The sequence below is a fragment of the Furipterus horrens genome, unplaced genomic scaffold (genome assembly GCF_987537825.1).
Source record: "Furipterus horrens unplaced genomic scaffold, mFurHor1.1.pri manual_scaffold_17, whole genome shotgun sequence".
NCBI lineage: Eukaryota > Metazoa > Chordata > Mammalia > Chiroptera > Furipteridae > Furipterus > Furipterus horrens.
Window position 1 is genome coordinate 44,250,101 of NW_028327187.1, and position 23,289 is coordinate 44,273,389.

At 35.7% G+C, this 23,289-nt stretch overlaps 1 non-coding gene across 1 annotated transcript; it reads right to left on the minus strand.

The window, feature by feature from the left end:
• Positions 1 to 20,468: 20,468 nt before the first annotated feature.
• Positions 20,469 to 20,596, minus strand: LOC149990929 (small nucleolar RNA SNORA35). Its single transcript, XR_016508816.1, has one exon. It is a non-coding gene; the product is annotated as a small nucleolar RNA SNORA35 (small nucleolar RNA).
• Between the last annotated feature and the right edge of the window lie 2,693 nt (positions 20,597 to 23,289).

Here is a 23,289-nt window from a genome sequence, read left to right on the forward strand (position 1 = left end):
GTCCACATGATGTGAAAGCTCTATACCAATCTGGCATGAGAGGGCAGAATGGCCCTGTCTTAGAGACACACAACTCAGTCTGTCTAATATGCTGCAAGGAGCTCAAGCTCAACAGGATATTGCCACCAAGAGTCAGGAAGGAAGGTGGGGCCAGTAGATCTCTCATGAAGGGGAGTTGCTGGTCAGACTTAGGTGAAGGTGAGAGGAGTGTCCCTTGCCCTAGAACCACACAGCTCAGTCTCTCCTGGATTCTGCCCAGACTTTGGCCGGGCAGGATTCCCAGGAGTTGAGAGGGAAGGGCTAGCCTAGAGGGTTAGGCTAAAGGATCCCCAGTGAGGACGCAGCCCTAGTCAGGTTCATGGGATATTGCCCCAGCTCCAAAGCCACACCAATCACTCACTGACAGCCTCCTGAGTCTATCTGGACCTTTACACCTTAGGCCCAGGAAACTTACTCCTCAGCAGGGTGTGAGCATTTCAGGGTGGGATGACAGTGAATGCAGGTTCATGGCAGAAGGAGGAAAGTGCTCCACCACAAGAAAGATGGTGTGTGTGGTGAGGGAGTACCTGGCCACTGTCCCCTCACTTCTCTCCCTAGAGCCACAAACCTCAGTCTCCCCTCAAACATTTCTAATTGGCTCTGCCTTCCCTTTGTTGGAGACCAGGGTGAGTGGTTGAGAATAAGATTTTGTGCATTGGCTGTTTAGGAGGGTGTCTGTGTCTCTAGCAGATTCCTGTCTCTTCCTGGCAGAAAGAATCCCCACTGTTCACAAGCAGATGTTATGTGGGTGCCTCTCCCTGGCTCTTGTGCTCTAGGAAGAAGAGCCCAGCATGGGGTTGAGACTCCATAATCCTCAGGGGGGAACATCTGCAGCTGAGATATCCCTCTGGAACCTCAGCTGCTGCCCATGGGATGGGGCCAGCCTTTTTAGTTTGTCTGCCTTTCTTACCGCTCTTGATGTGGCTTTTTCTGTAAATCCTTGGTTATAAGACTTTTATTCAGCTAAACTTCAATTGGTTATTGAGGATGATTGCTCTATATTTTAGTTGTAATTTTACTTTTACGGGAGAAAACCAACTTTAATTATGTAAATATGGAGTCCCCACAAAGATACTGAAACCCAAGGACAAGTTGGGTAGTTGAGACTTACATGCCACCCTGAGGTAAGAAATGAGATAGGGACCTGGGGCTTCAAAGGGGTGGAGGGTAACTCACAGGACCATAAGAAAAGTGGATGTTTGGTAATCAGATGTTTGTCCTGCCATTCAGATAGGTCATTCAGAATAAAAGTTATCACTGGTAACAGCTCTCTTTCTGGGCCAAGCCACCTATCTAAAGTCTTTTAGGCACTTAAAGGAGAGGTAAAAGTTTTTCTTGAATCTACCTGGCCTTGATTTCTTTCAGCTCAAAATAATCTATGTGCCAAAGTGGCACATTTCAGGGAAATTCATCCTGAATCCCTTCATAGGCATTTAATAAACTGTTACTGAATGGAACAGTGCTAAGCAAAATACTTGCAGATACTTGAAGTTGAGGAAAATGGTGTGGACAAAAAAGGGGCCACATAGGAAACCTGACAAACTCAGGGGAGGCCTACATGTTGTGTCTTACCAACTTAGAGAACTAAAGTAACCACATTAGACCTGAAATGAACACTTCTTAACTAAAAGCATGTCATGCTGGTAATCACATCCTGGGCCAGTATCTTTCTTGACAAAGGTCAGTATCTACTTAACTGAGCCTGTCAATTGTCTTTTTCCATCTAAGGTAACACATTTTGAAATTTCAGAGTAATTTTCTTTTTCCAGATCCTGCAGGACACAATCACTGCACCAGAGTACAGACCACAGAGCCCCTCATTGTTATTGTTAATGTGTTAATTGTTAACTGTTAACTATCTTGTAGCCACCACTATAAAAGAATGTTTCTTTATTTTACCTTTCATCCAATCGCAGGGAGTTCCCTGCTTTGCTTTCTCCTGCCTCCCTAATCTACCTCTAATAAATTACATGCACCTCCTTATGCCCCTTCACTTAATTGTAATGTATAAAATAAGATGCAAAACTGCCATTCTCTGGAACACTTTCTCAATCCATTGAGATTTTGCTTCATGGCAATTGCTGTCAGTTTGGCTCAAATAAACTCATAAAAATTCTTATAAGTTTGGACATTTCGTATGTCGACAATAGAAATGCTGATTTTAATATTTAATATAAAGACATCTTCTCATGCTGGAAACTGAGAATCAAAGCATATTGCCAAAATATTATTTTTGGATTTAAAGAAGAGATCCTGAAGTTATATGGACTACTTTGAGTAGTGTGTATAGCTTAGAAAACTTGTACTTCTGGATGAAAAGACAGATGTGTAAAGGACATTTAATGTGTTTCTAAAGCAATTTAAAATGTACTATATAGATTCGAGGAAAAATATTGAAGGGGAGCCAGATATGGCATTTCAAAATGTGCCACTTTGGCATACAGATTATTTTGAACTGAAGGAAATAAAGACCCAGCAGACTAAATTTTTACCTCTCTTTTAACTGCCTAATTGAGTTTAGATGACTTTCTGGCCAGAAAAAGAGATGTTACCAGAGATAACTTTTCATCTAAAAGGCTAACCTAGATGGCTGGGCAAACATCTGATCACTGAACTTCTGTTCTTGTCTCCCTGTGAATTGTTTTCCTCCTCTTTGAATTCCTAGGCCCTATCCCATTCTTCAGCCTCAATTGCCTCACTGCCATTGGATTTCATATTTTTATGGGGCTTCCATATGTACAAAATCACCTTTGTTTTTCTCCTGTTAATCTGCTTTATGTCAGTTTAATTATTAGATCAGCCAAAGAACTTAGAAGGGTAGGAGGAAAACCTTTATGCCCTGACAATTATAAAGTCAATTTAAATTTATTATAGCTCCATAAGACAAATGGAACCTACATGTAAAGACAACTTACTTCTCATTAGCCATACGTGGTATACACACAAAATAAAATGTTCAAATATATGGTCAAATTAAAGATGTCTCTAAGAATATCACAAAAATTTAAATATGCTTTAAATAATTTTAATAACCCAGACAATTCTGTTTAAAAATTTCAAGCAATATTTGTAAATGAATAAGATCTAGTACTCCTCTGAATTGATATAAAAATTTAACTAATTTATCCAATGCTTACTTCCTTAATGACTTGAAGATGAACTGCAGTTGATCTGAAAACATAAATAGTATACATAAGTTCTTCATTGTACAGTAGAATTTTTTTAACAAATATAAAAATCTTTAGGACTTTTTATTGTCCACGGAAAAGAAGTAATCTCATCTTTTGTATTGTATGATATTCACAAACTTGATTTTCTCTTTTCCTTTTTTCTATCTCACCCATAAACATCTATCATTTTTTCTATATATCCTATATTTTCAATAATTCCTCTATGCTTTTTTAAATCTAGCAACTGATATAGGTTATTCAGATCCTGCCTTTTGTATTCTTATACTATACATAGTGCATGTACATGCTTTCAACTGTGTTTCTCTTGGTCATCTTATTTTAGTTAATTCTTCAAGATTATCCTTAAACCCTCTTTAATGCTCCCTTTGACTTTGCCCTTTATGCTTTAAAGGTGAATTTCCAACTAAGGCAACTTGTTTCCCTAATTCTTTATTATTCTTTCATGTTTTATTTTTTTCTCTCTGCCTCCTTCTTCCACCACTCTCCCTCTACAAATGGCTCTCCTGGGAAAGTTGTGGATTATTTTTTAGCTCATTTATTGTATTTTCTCATATTCGCTAATCTTTCTTTATGGAGCTGTTGGGACCCAGGATAGGCCACCCCAAGCTGCCCCACAATGTCATATTGATTATTTTGAATTAAAGTTACTTAAGAAACTATCATTGCGAGAAGAACACTGAACTTTCTGTCCCGCTAAATGCAGGAGTTAAATATCCCAAGTGAAAGGCATCTCCCCTGCACTTGGAAGATAACCCTTTTTATTATAGTTAAACAACACAGAGCTGAAGAGTCTATATAAACAAACTTCGTTATCTCTTTTCTCATTTGCTAATGTTTAACTTTCTCATTAATGAATACCCAAACCTTACTTAGATTCCTTTCTAATCAGCACTAACTTTTTCCTTTTCAATTTCTCATATGTTTATTGTTTCCTTATACCTTTGGTTGGATCATCACTTGTCTGAGCCTCATTTTGTGATCTGAGTATCATATTATTAGTCTTCTGCGCATATGTATTAAATTGTTTTTTTCTCGTGTTCATCTACTCTTGTGTTACTTTTATTATTTATTATTAGTCCAGATAAGAACCAAAGAAGGAAGGGTAGGGAGGATTCTCCCCCTCCCCATGAGCTATTGCCTTCGTACTATTTTCTTGAGTTTCTTTTTCTTTATGTGAGCTTTAATGTACCTGTTTTCTTCCATATTTTCCACTCCTGTCACCACCTGATATTTGTATTATTTTTCTTCAATTTCTTCATGAGCTCATGCTTCCTTTTCTCTCTTTTTAAACTATTAAGTGGCTTTTCAGTTAAGTGGACTACTGTCACCAACTTAAAAATTCCATTTGCCTCCCCAAACAATGGAACTATTAAGTGCTGCATTTTCTTATGGTTTTATAGTGGGCTGTTTTCCTGTGCCTTTCCCCTCTAGTTACCCACAGTCCCTTTCTGAAAAATGCTGTGCTATGGCTCTCTGCCTCTGTAATGCTTTTCATAAAGAATATACTTGGGCAATTTTTTGAGCCACTATTCCCTGTTGACTCATCTTTTCCTCTCTGTTTGTCTAACCCATACCATGAGGCCCTCAGCCACTTACATCACAACTATGCACTAAGCACAATTAAGAAACTCAGCATTGAGAAGTGAGACCTTATTTAGTATACTAACTTTAATATATTTACACAGTATGTTGTCAACAATTGTCAATGCTTTCAGTTCCAAGAAAATAATTACCTCAAAGCTTCTAGCGGTACTTATTTTATTAGCTGAGACAAGTAACTATTATTGACAGAGCTCAAGTACCAAAGCCTTCAGATCCCATAAATAGATGATATTCCAACTTAATAAACCATTAGATAAAAACTTCACATTCAGTCTGCAATAATAAGATGCCAATCTGATTAAAGTGTGAAGGGAAAATATTAAAGGGGAACACTGTGATAGTTCTAGTAATCCTCCTATGTGAATCCAGAAGGCTCATGAGGTTCTTTACACTTAAAATATGACTCACTTGGTAAAAGTTCCATTACATACAGTTTTTCAGAAATGTATCTATTGCCTAAAACAAGGCTAACTCTAACAAGCTACATGGATTTTTGGACAGTCTTAGCTATTCACTTAGGCAAGCACATGAGCTCCCAAACTGTTCCACTAACTACAATTGGAGTTGCAATATATAGTAAGGGAAATAAACCTCCAAATATACTGGCTTACAAATTTAAATCTAAAATATGTTTTCTTTACACATTATAGAGCAGTTATTTCTCAATTGGTGTTTTGAGGGATTGTTTTTCTCTTCAAGACCCAAAACTAACAGAAACTTTTGTTGTTGTTGTTTAGCAGTAAAGTACTTGAAACTGAGCCCAAGAACATGAAGTTAATAGCTGTCAGTTCATGAAAGTAGTTTTGTATTATAATTACTACTACTTTTGTTATCATCAGTATTTAGCTAACAATTTGATGAGAAAGGGGAGCAAAGGGAACTAGATATTGAGCTTAATAAACTGAGGAGCATACACCTGCTTGCTTCACCAGGAAGTTACAGCTTCACACCCCGGGGAACACAGCATTGCTCAGCCAAGGGGATTAATATTCCTCTTTCCTCCCCACCTTCAGTACCTGACTGGATTGTTGTGGGGGGTGCGAGAGTGGGAGATGCTGACTATTGAGGCCTGTCAGTCTAACTGGGGGATGGACATATCAAAAGCCTGTGATAACTAGGGAAGTTGATTGGTTCTTTTGAAAAAGCTTCTGGTCTTTTCCAAGCCTGAGATATATAATTGCAGGAGAACAAAGAAGTTCTCGTTCTCTCTCTCTCTCTCTCTCTCTCTCTCTCTCTCTCTCTCCTCTCTCTCTCTCCTCTCTCTCTTTCTCTCTCTCTCTCTTCTTTCCTCCCTCCCTCGTGACATACACTCACCCCAGGAACTCATGCATTCTTTATCCATTGCCATGTAGCCTCAACCACGTGGACTCCACACACATGCTCCAGGAGAAAGCCTGAATACCGCAGCACAGCAATGGACTGCAACTGGAATCACAAGCTAAGCTAGCTGGATACTGGACTGGACTGGACTTTAACATGGAGCAGAAACTCTGGACACTGGCTTCTGCTTTGTCCTTACTGAGGATAAAATTGCACATTTTCCATGGTGAAATGGATAGAGATGGGGCACTGAGAAGCCAGGAGGGGAACCCCCTTAATATTACATCATCAATAAAATTTACCATTGAGCCCCATCCTCCCGTGCAGGTCTTAGGAAATTCTTTTCCTTGTGACACCACAAGAACTCAACTTCCAGTGATAACACTCATAATTTCTTAGCAAAGTACTTTCACACTGAGGGCTTTATTATGTTAAAACTAATGAATTTTGGTTTTGCAGACAGGACAGAAACTCAAAGCTCAAACCTTCTCCCCCATTCTGATTCTACCCTGTACTATTTAGGTTAAAGCATCCAATATATCTTTGATTCATAGTTTCATATTTAAAAAATCAAGATGTTAATAAATAATATGTGAAGGCTGACAAAACATTATGGCAATGAAAAGTTTGCATAAAAAGCACTAGTGTTTACATTAAAGAAGGCATAATAGAGACTACAAAGTAATCAATATTGTTCTGTCCATGTCTCCTAAGACACACATCAGTAAATCAGTTTCTAAGTTCTTGTGAAAAAGAAAACTGATATGTTTTTAAAGATGCTCTGTAAACTCCAAAAACTTTTATCCAGGAACCTCACTTATGTAGAACAAAACTCAGAAAGGAAGCAAAAGTATATGACATCACAAAGTTCACATCCACCTTATTAGTAATAATATTCTTTTCCGCAAAGCACCATGTCTTCTAGTTTCTAATTATTTTCTTGAAAATAGCTTCTGTTTTGCATAAGATTTTCCTGACTTACTCATCAGTAACAGCAATACACAAAAGGTTGGTAGTTAATTACCAAATAATTATTGTGCTAAGATTTATTAACAACACTGTTGGGATTATACCCTAAGAATCCTGAAACCCCAATTCAAAAGAACCTATGCACCCCTGTGTTCATAACAGTGTTATTTACATTAGTCAAGTGCTGGCAACAGCCTAAGTACCCATCAGTAAATGAATGGATAAAAAACTGTGGTACATTTATACAATGAAGTACTCTGCAGCAGGAAGAAAGAAGGAACTCCTACCTTTTGCGACAACATGAATGGGACTGGAGAGTATTATGCTTAGAGAAATAATCCAGGTAGTAAAAGAAAAATACCATATGATCTCACCTATAAGAGGAACCTAATGCACAAAACAAACAAACAAGCAAACTAGAACCAGAGGCATGGAAACAAGAAACAGACTGACAGTCACCAGTGGGGAGGGGGAGGAGAAAGGAGGAAAGAAGGGAAAGGGTGAGGATTGGTTATGGGAGCAGGGAGTGGGCAGAGCAGGGGAGAGCAATGAGGGAAAATTGGGACAACTGTAATAACAATTTAAAATTTTATTAACAAGAAAACAAATGTGTGTTTCAGTATAAACTGAAAATTGATGAGAACTCTATAAAAATTAATTTGTTAAACAGCTAAGTTGCATAAAAACAAATATGGTCCAATATCCTATATTACAACATATACACTTTACTAAAGAAAATCAGAAGCTAGGGAAATTACCTGCAAATGAAACAAAAACTAAGAAACAACAATAAAAACATAAGCAAATACATAAAAAGATATATAAATAAATGTCTTATTTATTATTCTATCCATATTATGTATAAAATTCTAAGTTGTATATTCCCACAATTGAGTTCAAAAGGAAACATTTTCTTAAGGTTTTTAAAAAAGCTTTACTACAGATATCACATAGTATTAATAAAAAGCTCACTTATGGATTTATAACAATTTCCTCCTTTTTGCTTGGATTGCATCTTTTTTCATGTTGGCTACAGTAATAAAAGCCAAGCTACGAAAATGTATGTTTCATATTCATAAAGATGTATAGAAATTAATGCACTTTATCACTGCCTGAACCAAAACTACATCTTGATGAAATGGCATATCTTTTTTCAGGGATCATTTTTCATTATCATGTGCTGAAAAATGTAGTCATTGTTCCCTGCTCTTGAGAGCAATTTTAAGGAAAAAAGTGAAATGTTGAAAGAAATTATTCAAAGAAAATTAAATTTCTCCTTGTTGATCTTATATGAATGACCAATTACATCTAACCAAGTTTGGACTGACAAGATTTTTTTTACTTTCAAAGGCTAACCGATTAGGGGGAAAAACCCAGGATAAGAGCTAGTCAGACAATCACTCTGAGATTTCACAGAATTGGTTCTTCATCTTTAAATGAGAATATACTAACTGGAGTCTCAACATCAGAAGAGTCCAACAGAGAACTAAGGCTCTGATATTATGTTCTTAAATATAAGGACTTGGCAAAAGCAGAAGTTAGTTTTATGATAAGAGAGAATATCTGAATCTATTTGTAATTTTTATACACAAATGTAGTCAGGTAGCATCTGCTTAAGCAGAAAATCTACTATCAATAAACAATTAATCTTTTGAGAATAAAAAACCAAAAGCATAATAAATGAGAGACGATGGCCAAATGAAGAAGGTAGAAGAGTCCTACTTTTAAAAATGGGCTAAGATATCTCTGTCCCCAGACTGTAAACTATTTGAGTGCACAGAATTTGTCTTCATTACATTAAGCATTGTCTTCAAAAGATGTTTTTTTGATTGAATTGAATATCAAATTCAAAATGAGTTTCACTAATTTTTAAAATATACATAATTTGTTAACAAAAAACAGCTGTTAAACATTTATTGTCAAGCTTCATAGGGGCATTACATAGCTTGGAAAAACTCTATAACCCTACCCTTCTGTGTAATAAACTTTGAGACTCATAAGATCAAAATGTGGATAAAATTCTACCTGTGGTCTTGCAAATGATAGGGTACTATTTACAAAGTCTTTAACACTCTACTTCCTAGTGGCTCATCTGTGTACTTCACTCTGTTTAGAGGACCAATGTCATGTAGGAAATGTCCCTTGATTATTTCTACTCAATAATCACTCATATTATGTGCATTTCATCTTTCCATTCAAAGAGAGTATAAAATACATTTAAGAAGAAATGTGGATGGTGGTGACATACAACCCTACTTTTCACGATTCAGGAATGCATTATCAACAAGATAATAGAAGATAATAGTTTCCAGTACTAAGTGGCTGAAATGATTATTATTAAGAATAGATTGTGAATTAAAAATACCTTTCATATAATAGGTGTTATATATTTGTGGAATAAAAAATAAATCATATACACACATATAATTTTAATTATGATTATACTTATTTTATAATATCTATTATTTTACTGTTAAGGTATATCACAGTCACTTCAAATCTCAATTTCAAGAATCATGGAGTTCTATAAACATTCTTGTTTCCTTGTTTGAGTTTAACCTGTAATAACCCTTCAAACTCAAATACATGAAGATTATAAAATATGTTGATCACATATGAATCTTCTTATATCTACTTACAATTCTACAGAATTTCCCAAAAGTAGCATTATACAAGGTTCAGTATAAAATTAAAATAAAAAATCTCCGTCATTTTATCACTACTGTCATCTTTTGGATACACATTTTTTTAGTTTATAAAGTTTTATATTTTCTTGTATCTTATCATTATAACATTATAATCCATGAACAATATATGGCTTAAATATTAATTGTGTTGTTTAGAAGAAGAAATGATATAAGAAAATTATCTTGCACTTCAAAATCTTTAAAATTTAAAACATTACTTCTTCATTCTACTGTAGGAGTTTTAATGCAACTCTTTCACTGTTCTGAGAGTCATCAATGAATTGATAGCAATCAGCTGGTCAATCTTCTATCCCAAGGAAATCAATCATGATGACAGTTGCCTCTATGGCCTCCGCCCTGTATTTTCCAATAACTTGCCTCCTAAATTTTAGATTGAAAATGTTACTTGAAAAAAAAAGAATGATTATTTATACAGTAGCAAAAAAAGACTGGGACACTGCTAACAAATGTGTCCATTTAAACTCTGATCATGATGTTTTCCTTTAAAAAGAAAATTCCTCAAAGCATTTGGAAATGGAATTAAACAACACTTACAAATTAACCATAACTAAATGGGAACTGACTGTCAGAACAGAGGATGGGGCGGGTGGAGGAGGGCAAAGGGGAACACATTGGGACATCTGTAATAGAATAACAATAAAAAAAACTTTTAAAATAAAGTACTTAAGAATAACTTAACCAAAGAGGTAAAAGACCCGTACTTGGAAGACTACAGAACACTGAAGAAAGAAATTAAGGAAGATACAAATAAATGGAAGCAAATACCATGTTCATGGATGGGAAGCATTAACCATTAAAATGTCCATACTACCAAAAGCAATTTGTAGATTCAATGCAATCTCTATTGAAATACCAATGGCATATTTCACAGACCTAGAACAAATGCTTCAAAAATTTATATGGAACCAAAAAAGACCCCAAATAGTCTCAGCAATCTTGAGACAGAAGAACACAGTAGGAAGAATCACAAAACATGATATCAAGCATTACTACAAGGCCACTGTAATCAAAAAAGTCTTGTATCAGCATAAGAACAGACATATAGATCAATGGAACAGAATAGAGAGCCCAGAAATAAACCCAGGTCTATATGGTCAATTAATATTTGACAAAGGGGGGAGGGACATAAAATGGAGTGAGAAGAGCCTTTTCAACAAATGGTGCTGGGAGAACTGGACATGCAAAAAAAATGAAACTAGACCACCAATAAACCAGAATAAACTCAAGATGGATCAAAGACTTAACTATAAGACATGATACCATAAAACTCCTAGAGGAAAACATAGGCAGGAAAATCTCAGATATTCCACATAGCAACATGTTTGCTGATGATATATTTCCCAGGGCAAGGGAAATAAAGGAAAGAATAAACACATGAGTTTACATCAAACTAAAGAGTTTCTGCTCAGCGAAAGAAAACATTAGCACGATAAAAAGGGAATCAACTGTATGGGGGAACATATTTGCCAATGATACCTCAGTCAAGGGATTGATCTCCAAAATATATAAAGAACTTATATAACTCAACAACAAGAAGACAGACAACCCAATTGAAAAATGGGCAAAGGAACTGAACAGACACTTCAACAAGGACATACAGAGGGCCCATAGGCACATGAAAGAATGCTCCACATCACTAGTCATCAGAGTAAAGCAAATTAAAACCACAATGAGATACCACCTCACGCTGGTGAGAACGACTATCATAAACAAATCAACAAACAAGTGCTGGCAAGGATGTGGAGAAAAAGAAATCCTAGTGCACTGTTAGCAGGAACACAGACTGATGGAGCCACTGTAGAAAACAGTATGGAATTTCCTCAAAAAGTAAAAATGGACTTCCGGTCAAGATGGAGGCATAGACAGACAGGCTGCGTCTCCCTCCACAGCTAAGAAGGAATACAACTACCTCAAAACTAGAGACAACCAGAAGTTCCAGAAAATAGAGCTACATGGAAGTCCAACAAACAAAGATACAAAGAAGAAATACTCATCCAGAGAAGTGGGAAGGGTGGAGCTGGGGTGGAAAGGATGCGGTGTGGTGACAGCAGCAGCAGTGGCAATGGCAGGCCTGTGGAAAGCGCAATCACACATTTTAAAAAGTCAGGAGGGACACCTGGGGAGAACGCCCAGCACCAGACCAGACTGTGCAACTCATGTTTACAGCTCCAGAGAAAATAAAGTCTCATTGCTTCTGACTGTGCAAACCAGTGAGGGTTAGGGCGGAGGAAGAAAACGCCTGTCTCTCAGCAGAGTCCTCTTGTTTAAAGGGCCCGCACGGTCCTAGAAAGTCCACAGACCCACCCACTCTGGGTACAACAGCCAGGGCAACAGCTAGAGAGGCGAAAGTTTCATACAAAATGGGAAAAGTGCCTGGAAAAGGGGCGAGTGCTGAGCAAGCAGCATTGTTCCCTCTCAGAGTTCTCCCACACACACAGTGCCACAATGTGGTGAAACAAGTCGTCTTGTACTGATGAGTCCCGAAGGCTCCATCCTTTACAATGTAACATGAGTGACAGCTCTACCTAAGACACAGAGGCAAACAAACACAGGAGCCTGTCAAGATGAGGAGACAGAGAAGTATGGCCCAAAAGGAGGAACGGATCAAAGTTACAGTGGGAGAACTAAGTGATGAGGAGATAGCCACCCTAACAAATGAGGAGATAGCCAACCTAACAGACACAGAGTTACAAACACTGGTGATAAAGATGCTCACAGGCTTGACAGATATGCTTAAGTATAGCAAATGCATAAGGGAAGAAGTGACGGCTATGCGAAATGAAATGAAGGAAAATTCACACAAAATCAATGATGAAGGGAAGGAAACCAGGGTTCAAATCAATCATTTGGAACATAAGAAAGAAAAAAAAAGTCAACCAGTGCAGAATGAGCAAACGAGAATTGAAAAAAAATGAGGAGAGGCTTAGGAACCTCTGGGACAACTTTAAACATGCAAACATCCAAACCATAGGGATGCCAGAAGAAAAAGAGAAAGAGCAAGAAATTGAAAACTTATATGAAAAAATAATGAAGGAAAACTTCCCAAATTTGTCAAAGGTAATAAATATACAAATTGAGGAAGTACAGAGAGTCCCAAACAAGCTAGACCAAAAAAGGACCACACCAAGACACATCATCACTAAAATGCCAAAGGTTCAAGATAAAGAGAGAATCTTAAAAGCAGCAAGAGAAAAGCAGTGAGTTACATACAAAGGGGTGCCTATAAGACTTTCAGCAGATTTTTCAAAAGAAACTTTTCAAGCAAGAGGGAACTGGCAAGAAGTATTCAAAGTGGTGAAAAGCAAGGACCTACAACCAAGGTTACTCTATCCAGCAAAGCTATCATTTAGAATGGAAGGGCAGATAAAGTGCTTCCCAGACTAGGTAAAGCTAAAGGAGCTCATCATCACCAAGCTATTATGATATGAAATGTCAAAGAAACTTACTTAAGAAAAAGAAGATCAAAACTATGAACACTAAAATGACAAGAAACTCACAACTATCAACAACTGAATCTAAAAAATAGAAACAAAATCCAACTAAGCAAACCAGAATAGGAAGAGAATCATAGGTATGGGGGTCATTTGGAGGTATAAGCTGGGAGGAGGGAGGGGGAGAAATGGGGAAATGGTGTAGGGACTAAGAAGCATAGTCTGTTGGTACAAAAGAGACAGGGGGATGTTAAGAATAACCTAGGAAAGGGTGAAGCCAAAGAACTTATATACATGACCCATGGACATGAACTAAGTGGGGTAGGATTGCTGGAGGGTAAGTGGGTAATTGGCAGAGGGGAGCAAAGGGGAAATAAATTGGGACAGCTGTAACGACATAATCAATAAAATGTGCTTAAAAAAAACACTAAAAATGGTACTGCCTTTTGATCCAGCAATTCCATTGCTAGGATTATACCCTAGGAATCTCATATCATCGATTCAAAAGAACCTATGCACCTCTATGTTCATAGCAGCACTATGTACAAAAGCCAAGTTCTGGAAACAGCCTAAGTGCCCATAAGTAAATGAGTGGATCAAAAAACTGTGGTACACTTACACAATGGAATACTATGCAGCAGAAAGAAAGAAGGAGCTCCTACCTTTTGCTACAGCATGGATGGAACTGGAGAGTATTATGCTAAGTGAAATAAGCCAGGTGGTGAAAGATGAGTATCTTATGATCTCACCTAATACAGGAAACTAATGAATAAAACAAACAAATGAGCAAAATAGAACCAGAGACATGTAAACAGGGAACAAACTGACAGTGACCAGAGGGGAGAGAGGAGGGGGGAAAGAAGGGGATAGGTCTAATAAAGGAACTTGTGTGAATGACCCAGGGACACGGACAACTCAATGGGGTTGGATTGTGGGAGAAGGGGGAGGTGGGTGCAGCAGGGGAAAGCAAAGGGGGAAAATGGGACAACTATTATAGAAAAACAATAAAAAATAAATTTAAAAAATGATTTAATAAAAACTGAAATGTTATCAAATTTAAAAAGATGTTTCACATGAGTAGAAGTTAATACATGTTCAATCAAAATATTTACAGAACCACGTTTTGTAACAAGAAAAGCTACTTGTTTTACTTTTCATAATAATAAATAATGTACAAATATTCATTTAGGGAGCTGCTCAAACATAAGCAGAATTAAAGATTGGTTAACTGTATTCATTCTTCCCTTAGAATGTTATTGAAACAGCTGAGATAGTATTACATAATGTAATAATATTGCATAATGGTCAAAAACATATTACAAATAAGCACTTTTAAAGATGTATGAGGATGGTATTTGCAATATATATGATCTATGGGTTTACTAACCTAGAGGCCCTAGGAATATAACAGTTCATGTCTCTGCATTTCAAAAATGGAGAGTAATAGATGCTGTTAAATTGCTATTTGGAGGTATTAAAACAAACATACTTTACCCTTAAATCATGAATTTCTATATAGTACTGAACTCTAAATTATGAATTTCTATATAGTATTGAACTCTCAGACTATTTTGGTGTTCTCTCTCAACTTGTTCTCAATATGTGGTTTGGGGAATGAGTAGGTTCACATTAGCTCATCTGTGAATGCATTCCCTATTTCTGAAGTTCTGTAAGTAGGTTTGCTTGGGAAAACCAGTGAAGCCTTCCATTTAATGTAATTTCCTTCAACATTAAAAAGACAAAGTAATCTATAACTTTGTTATAAGGCCCAGTAGTTTTCCCTGAAACTATCGGTGCAGATATATCTCTTTACTAACTTTCTCTCCTAGAAAAACTTCATATTTCATCAGGAAGAAAGGGAATATGCCCCATCCTCTTGGTCTCAATTCAGCTACTTTTCTTTTTGTTCTTAAACTCATTCTTCCTTAACCAGTCTTAGCTTCCTTCAAGTGCAAAAATGAAGCCTCCTCACTGCCTTTTTAACAAGTCTGCCTTGTTCAGGGTCTCCAGATATCAGTGTGAGTTAGCATCTTTGTTTTATTTCTCCTGTCTTATGCCTGGCCCCGATCATACTCTTACTTTGCCAGAACAATAATTAAACACACACACACACACACACACACACACACACACACACACACACACACTCAGTAAAATGAGTGGAAGTTTGCATTGTGTTTGCTTCCACACCTTGAAATTATTGAGCCCGTTTTAAAAAGAAATAAACTTCTTTCAAATTAGACCTTAATTTTAAACATACACTTAGTCAGAGGTGTCTGCTGATTAGTATTTCAGCACATTGCCATGTGACTCCATATGGGTTTTTGCTTTTCCTCTTCCTATTTCTTCCCTTTTAGTCAGAAGTGTTCAAAGTTTAATAGTCTAATATGACTAACAGAATCAAAGAGACTGATTTAAAACTTACGTGCAGTATAGTTGAAAAGACGGATTTCTAATGATTTACTTACAACCTATTTTTAGGTCCTCTCAGTTAGTCTTCAGCTGTTCATATCTCTGAGTTAATGCTTAATGTAGTTGCCTTAGTACGTTTACAGATTTAAATGTACAGAAGCTTGTATTTCCAGAAAAAAAAAAAACACTAAAAATTTAAAATTCCAATGGGACTGCTTGGAAAGCTAGTAGAAATTTCTTAGTACTTGAAACTCACTTAAAAAATTGTGAAAGGTATTGACTATGAGTATTTCCCTGAAAGGACTTGAGTTTCCCTTCCCATGTATAACTGCACAAAAAGTAAAGGGAAATGCCTTGTAGCAGTGTTTATAAGCATTTTGTATGTAAATTACAATTCAGAGAAAAGAAATACCCACAGTTCTAAATTTTCTTTTAGCATTCATTTATGATCAAACATCTATTCCAGCTCCTATTTTTGTTACTTCTACTTTCATTCAACAATTCTTTACATAATCTTGACTTCATCTTATCCCCTCCCACTATAGCCATGACCACCATTAGCGATACTGAAAGCGAACATTAATCAGGAGAACTTGCAGTTGGATTTAAATATATCCTGGCACACCTACAAAAAAAAAATTCTGTCTCTGTTTTTTGATGTGACAAAAGTAAACAAAGTATCGACTCAAACATTTACTTATACATAAACATAACTACTTTTATCATACCACAAATTTAAAATACAGAATAAATGTTAGATGAACAATAATTTTTCTCACTTCTTAGATTCATTTTGGACTAGATGTACCTTGAACTTCTCCAATTAATGTAGAGGAGGGTCCGTGTGTATTATCAAACATGATGTCTAATCCATTCTGATGGCTTAGAGCCACTTTCCCACTCCTTGTACTAGGAAAACCTGCCAAGGTAAGTGGGTCTGTAGCCTTGAACCAGTTGGATTCACAGAAGGCATTTCAGTTTCTTTGAGTTGGTAGAGTTACTTGTTCACTTGCTACAACAGATCTCTCCTGTAAGGTAATTAGCACTAGAGACAAGAGCAAGCTTCCTGAGACCAGGGTGGTAGAGCAATTGGGGAACAGACTTCAGCTGTGATAAATGGCAAAGAAGACAAGTGCACAGGACCCGTCCTTCTCAGCTGAGTCAGCTGCAGCTGTGGTGACCTGTAGCATAAGGGCAAGTTCCACACTTGGAAAATATGGAATGCCAGCTGCATTATTATCACACAAAAAGAAAATATGGTCCAAATCCAATTAGGAAAGAGCACTTGCTAGGAAGCTTCAAGTCAATTTAGCACAACAAATATTTGCTGGTTTGGGTTCACTTACCTGCAGGAAACATTCTTTTCTGACAAAAAAAAAAAAAAAAGCACATGATCCCAAACTGGCTACAACTATGTCATGGGAAACACTGGTAATACAAGTGATTGCCATAGAAGTTAAAGTGCGAATGGAACTTCAGAGATCATTAACAAAGTCCTTACATGGAGTGCCCTGCACAAAGTAATTTCACAACAAATAACTAATAAATTCATGAATTCAGTTCACTTTATTTTTTACAGATGAAGGAACCAAAATCAGAAGGAAGAAGTAATTTACTCAATGACCTAAAGTTGGCCAATGGGAGAGCTAGGATGAGAAATCAGCATTTCTAAGTCCTTATCAATTATTCTTTCTACAATACCCTTCTTTGTATTCAGTCATTTCCACGGATGACTAGTCATTTGTGAACTGTAGTATCTCTATCACTTGAACTTTTTGTCCATGGGACCTCATGCCTGCATGACTCTTTAGCAGAGCAAGTCCTTAAACTAGCATTATCTACTCTAGTCCACATCCATTTATCTATTTTTCTGAGTTTTCACAGTGCTTTCTGTTTGTACCACAAATTTAGAACTTTAATACAAATAATTATTGAATACTTATATATAGTATTTAACAGTTATTATATTTATACAAATATTCATTCATTGCCTTAGTTTTAAAAATTGTATTAAGTTAAATACAAAACTTACGATGGCCCAGTTTTAATCATTCTAATATTAAAAATGTGGCTGAGAGTAAAAAAATGGCATTCTCTGTAATTCTTTCCTGATAACAAAATATGAAATTTTATGGTTTTCTTTGTGGGGTAGGTGATGTAAGGTACTGTTAAGAGCTATGGAGAAAAAGGCCTAAAAATCTGAAGTTTAAATAAGTTACTGTCTAAACAAAAGTATTGAGACATGCAATTATAATTTTTAATTTCTTTTGGGATAAATTATAGAGAGATTAGTAAAGGAAACAAGTAAAATCAATGATAAATTCATGTACAACTAATGAGTAAAATTTTATATCATTTACTCATCATCATGCTATGTATAAACTTAGTAAAATAAATCTTTACATTGATTTGTTTTTGATACAGTTTTCATGATATACATATACGTTTTTATGTAACAAAGTTTCAGATATCCCAGATAGAACAGTTCGTACTTTCAAGTTACTAATATTGCTAAGTTAAAAGTATAACAATACAAATTCCCTGCAGCAGAATGAATTTTAAGCACTTGAACAATGAATGACGGTTAAGCCATTTGCTCCAGGTACAAAGTTGCTATGTCTACAGTAACAAAGGACAAATAGGCAATACAGATACATTGTGCTGACAAAAGTGTAAATACAACAAGGGAAAAAGCATTTCTTAGACAAATTACTTTTTCTTCTGAATACTGCGTTCTAGATTAAGTAACATATCAACTATAAGCATGTGTTTATCAAAAAGAATTCATAGTTTTTATCACAAAAACTGTTTTATATTTTAAGAGAATCTAAACAATCATATTTTTCCATCCTCAAAGTTCTAAAGTAACCTAAAGTATACCAGTAGGGGGAAAAAACCAAAAATAATTACATGGGAAACCAAATAACATGTTGTCCTTATGAAATATGCAGAGCACAGACATTACGTTGACAGATTCTCACCTACCCACATGGGCCTCTAAGACAAGCCTTGAGACTATTATTTTAAGAAATTAAGTTTTTGAAAACCTATTTAAAACACTGTCTTATCATGTCTTGTATTCAGTGTAATATGTGTGTGTGTGTGTGTGTGTGGCTTGGGAAGTATAATGGGATATTTGAAGGGCATTTATTCTTCATTAAAATAATGAGAAAATAATAAAATTGTATCATTACAACACATTTATTCGATAAGGTTATTAGTAATATAAACACTCTTTTTACCATATTTCTAAGGAAGAAGATATTTATTTTATTTTCAAAAAGAGGCCAATTTCTGGAACCTCAAAACAAGGAAGTTTACATAGAGGTACATGGCCTATCTTCCCTTTCGATGTTGTATCACTGACATACTTGATGTTCAAATTTTTTCATCCTGGTTTCAATAATGTCAGTAAAGATGAGAGTTGAAAGGACAATAATTTTAAAAATATACCACATAAAAAATGTCTTTCTAATGGTCCTTGAAAATTGTCAGGAAAAATGTGTCTTTTTTTTTTTTTTTACTGGGTTTTGTATTCCAATCAACAAAGACCTATTTAATTCAATATATACATTTTTCATTGATATATTTAATCTCAATTGCCTAAAATTAGTAAGATTAGAATGAGCTGCAAGTTTTGTACATCTTTTACAATGTTGGCATAATTATTAGAACATAGTTATGATGAGGTTAGACCTAGGAGCCTAACGTCCTTTCTGGCAAAGGACTCTAAAGACATTTCACAAGAAGGAAAGATTATAATCCATAATGTTAACACAATAAAAGTGTGAGGTTTTCCTTCCAAATAATTATTTTCACTTAACTAACTTATTATTAATAAATATTTTCTATATTTTAAATGAATTTTCAGTCTACGTTTTATTTACCACATGAAATAGTGCCACATTATATATGGTGTTAAAACTATGGTATTCAATTTTCTAGAGCTTCCTTTGAGTTCTAGTTATAAGAATTAATGACTGAGTTCATAAATAACTTACCTGAATTTATCCATCAGTAATTATTTATTGAGCTTATATTTTATGTAAGACACTGGGCTAAGTGCTGCAGTGAGTACTGAGATATATAGGAAGAAGTCCTTGCTTTCAGAGTTTACAACTTAGCAAATAAGATAACATAAATGAATACAAAAATTGGAAAAGATGTCATTACCAAACTGTGCAGTAAAGGGAGAGATTAGTGAGGACTGGAGTAATCTAAGGTATTATGAAGGAAAGAAGGAGCCAAGAATGGGTCTTGAATGTAGATTTAAATTATAAAAAAATAATTGGAAAAGGAATTCTGTCAGTACTAGATTTAAATGGACTGCTATATACAGAGAATGAAGAGGTTGGGGAAGACTCATTTGTCAGAAAGCTTGTAGGACTGTGGGGAAATAAAATACACAGGATCCAACATCTGCAAGATAATTATAATCTCATTTGTATCACATCAAAAAGAGAAAACTTATCTCTCCTGTCTTACTAACACTTAATGAGCAATTTGCCAGGGAACTTAAATGAATTTCTCTTGTAATGTAATCACCACATGACAATCTTAGGGCATTCCAAGAGTGTCAACCTTATCATTTGTGCTAGGACATTGAGTTAAAGAGGTATTAATTTAAGTTGCTAAGAGCTATACAGCTAGTAATGATAGTGATGATAGAATTTTTTTAGTACCTGCTATTAACCTGATATGAACATAGTCATCCTTATCTAAAAGAAGCAGGTACTCAGCTGCTTGATTTATCTTTTCACCCCCTCACTTTTCTTAGGCAGGGTCACAGGAACCAGATCTGTACCCACCTGCATGCAGGAGTAGCCCACAACATGACTCTCCCAGCTTTAGGAGGGATTTACTTTTGCACTGCTCGATGCCCAGGTGGTCAAGGAGGAGGCCAATGGGTCACTTGCCAGTGCTGTAGTCAGCAGAGTTGGAGTTGGGACCCTGCATTCTGTGCAGATGAACTAGCTTTGAGGAGGAAGTAGGTGGGAGACCTGAAACATCTAAGGATCCATTGCTTCATTCATTTAGCATGGCTACTGCATACATGGGACAGCTTTGGGGAAGGAAATGTGAGTTTAGAATCAAGCAGGTCTGTGTTCAGAATTCCAGCTCTGTCACTCACTAGCTGTGGAACCTTGGAAGCTCACTTAAGCCTTCTTGGCCTATGTTTCCTCATATGTTAAATGAGCTCAATAGTAACTATTTCATTAACTGTTGATTATTGTGATAATTAAAAGAAATAATTTGCAGAGTCCAGTTCATTACCTGATATTATTAGATGTATAATAAATAATAACGTATTACAACCAAACATCTCCTCCCTTGCTAATAGCACTTTTTCTTTCAAATTACTATTTGTGACAGACTCAGTTGAAAAGACACTTGGATTTTTTTTTTAGTTAATAATTCTACATTTTTTCTGCTAGTCTTATAATTTTCCCTTACAAAAGCCAAGTTGCTTTATACCTAGTTGTTTACATTGCTTAAATGTTGCATACAACTATTTAGAATTGCAAAAGTTTTCTGATGAGAATTTATAAATCATTACCCTTGAATTATGTAAAAGACACATTTTTCTAGTGCATCTGAAAGAAACATACATTCTCCCACATGTATTGTGTCAAACAGAAACCTATTCATTTAATGTGCTCTGCCCCCAAAATTTTTTCATTTGGTTATGATTAAAATTTTGATACTTTAAGTAGCCACTGGCAAATAATCATCATTACTTCCTTTCTTCATTTTTTGCTTCATAAAGTCTTAGAAGAAATTCTATGAACCAAGCACTACTCTAATTCTATAGTGTTCCTATCAAAACAAAACTTTCTGTATACTCCTAGTTTTCCCTTAGCCAGGTATACTGCCTTACCAAATGATGCCCACCTGGGTGCTTAGCCATCCTGGAATTCTAAGAACACTCTGGCCTCAAGTGCATAGAACTGTATTAACTACCTTGGTATATGAATCACCATTATTATCTTGCCAAACATGCCTCCTTTGATATAATTAATTAAGCAATAAAAAATCAAAACAGTACAATGCATATGCATTGTGAATATTCAATTTTGGGAGCTAACGCCAGCTTTTTTTTTTTCTAAGTAGTTGTACAAATGTAAACTTCTGCCAATAATGTATAAGAGATCCAGTTGACTCACATTCCCTCAAATGCTTAGTTCTTTCAAAATGTTTATATTTTATCAATACAATGGGTATAAAATGTTCTACTTCTTTCTTGCCTGCCCTCCCTAGATGAGGAAGTTTCCCACCAAAGCTAAGGTTTTAGAACTTTTCCTAGACACTCCAAACAGAATGGAATCAAATACCATAACTTTCTCACCAAAATAAGAACCACAGGTGATATTCTCGTTCCTTATTGGCTAAAGGTTTCAAAAACTCAAAAAGAAAGAAAACAATTTAAAAGTAAGCTGCATTCAATTTAAGAGTACCAAAAAAATTAAGCTCCAAAAATTAAAGCGCATATAGAGGCTTATCAGTGACTCATAAAATAACATATTGTGCTGCCTAAAATTCTAGGATAATGGCAAATTGAAGAGAAAAATATGAATTAAACTTTGTGTCTGTTTTTCCCATGAGGGAGACTTATTTACAATCTATTGGTTAACCAGTTAGAGTATAGATACTTTCTTGAATGTGAAGACTACTTGGCAGATATAAATATAAAAAAAATGGAATAAACATGTGGCAAATTGTTTATTAATTATGAGTTTTAATTGGTTACATTTTCTTTAAAAATCATTCATTCATAAAATTATGGTTTCATTTAATTCACCATTCAGAAACATGTTTGTTCATTATTTCACAGTTTGGAAAAGCAGTTGCTGTTTCTCAGAGAAATTGTTTTATATATAAGTATGATATCATCAGCCTTAATCTTAAATTATAATCTTACTTTCAGTATGTACATTCATCAAAATGCAATGTTGTGGTAAAAATAATTCACTTACAAAAAAAATTAGTCAAGGCTTTCACTTTATTAATTGCTGTCATTCTGTCCCTACCTTTGGTGATGTGATACTACTCTAATCATGTAACCATGTCTTGGTAAAATTACATATTTATCCAACATTAATTGCAACAATATCATTCAATGCCTTTTGTTTTTGTGGAACATTGAAATTTGAAAAAGACCCGTCTAAACAAATAAAAGTTCCTTAATATAAAGATTATAAAGATTTTTAAAACCCTGCTTTTCTTATGCATAAGATAGATACTGTCATAAGAGAAACTTCCAGAAATTCAGTTCTTCTTGCCCACGCAGTAAAGATTACAGATCAGCAAGCCTATTAGCATACAAGCCAAGTTTATTAGCACTACGGTCTAATGGGAGAGCAAAAGCAGAGTGGAAAGAGCAGGGTGGCTAGAGGTCGGGTGGCCTAAAAAAGGGTGGCCAGGGCCCCCCATGTGTCAAAAAAGCACAGAGGGTGAGTTCTTTGTTCTGAGGACTTATATAGTTGGCGGGATATGCGTGAGAGAGTTAAATACTGATTGATGGGTAAATGTGGTGCCAACTTTCCTGAGGAGACATGACTACCCAGATGCAAGTATGTGTGGGGTCTGTTAGCCTGAATCCTTATCTTGGTCCAGACT